The sequence below is a fragment of the Indicator indicator genome, chromosome 31 (genome assembly GCF_027791375.1).
Source record: "Indicator indicator isolate 239-I01 chromosome 31, UM_Iind_1.1, whole genome shotgun sequence".
NCBI lineage: Eukaryota > Metazoa > Chordata > Aves > Piciformes > Indicatoridae > Indicator > Indicator indicator.
Window position 1 is genome coordinate 6,919,455 of NC_072040.1, and position 967 is coordinate 6,920,421.

General features: G+C 55.5%; 1 non-coding gene across 1 annotated transcript; it reads left to right on the forward strand.

Annotated features, from left to right (window-relative positions):
- Window positions 1–424: 424 nt before the first annotated feature.
- TRNAN-GUU (transfer RNA asparagine (anticodon GUU)) lies at window positions 425–498 on the forward strand. The gene has a single exon. It is a non-coding gene; the product is annotated as a tRNA-Asn (tRNA).
- The last annotated feature ends 469 nt before the right edge of the window (window positions 499–967 follow it).

The window sequence follows — 967 nt, forward strand, 5'->3', positions numbered from 1 at the left end:
AGGTTTGCAGGGTCCGTGATAGAGCACTACGGGCAGTGAGGAGGGTTTTGCAGGATCAGTGACGGAGCACCACGAGCAGTGAGGGAGGGGTTTGCAGGGTCCGTGATAGAGCACCACGGGCAGTGAGGGAGGGTTTTGCAGGGTCCGTGGTAGAGCACCACGAGCAGTGAGGGAGGGTTTTGCAGGGTCCGTGATAGAGCACCACGGGCAGTGAGGGAGGGGTTTGCAGGGTCCGTGATAGAGCACCACGGGCAGTGAGGGAGGGGTTTGCAGGGTCCGTGGTGGAGCACCACGGGCAGTGAGGGAGGGGTTTGCAGGGTCCGTGATAGAGCATCACGGGCAGTGAGGAGGGGTTTGCAGGGTCCGTGGTGGAGCACCACGGGCAGTCCCAGCAGGAGCCCCGCTTGGAAGGTGTACACCAGGAGTCTCTGTGGCGCAATGGGTCAGCGCGTTCGGCTGTTAACCGAAAGGTTGGTGGTTCAAACCCACCCAGGGACGAGGTCATCTTTCCGTGATCGTGGCAGTGGGGTTGGAACTGGGTTGGCCTCACCTTTGAGGTCTGTTCCATCCCCTGAAGGGAAAAAAGCAACTGAGGGAGTTGCTGCCAATTTTGTGGTCAAGTCAAGGTGCGGCCAAGGGGAAAATACGCAACAGAGGTAATAAAGAATGAGAAAAATCTTCTGTGGCTTCTCCTGTGGCTCTGGTCTGTGGAGGCACGGGGCACTCACACAGGAGCAGCCCCAGCAGCAGTGAATGGGCCTGGGGATCTCTCCAGGCACGAAAACAACAACCCACAGTGGCTGAGAGCCCAGAACCTTTTGTTTTCTTAAGAGTTGTTTTTTCTCTTGTTTTGTTTTGTTTTTCTCATCATCTGGAATTATTCAATCTGTGTTTCAAAAGCCTTTCAGGAGACAGCTGCTGCTCAAAACTTCAGCAAAGGTCATTTTTCTCTGGCATTCCCCAGGCT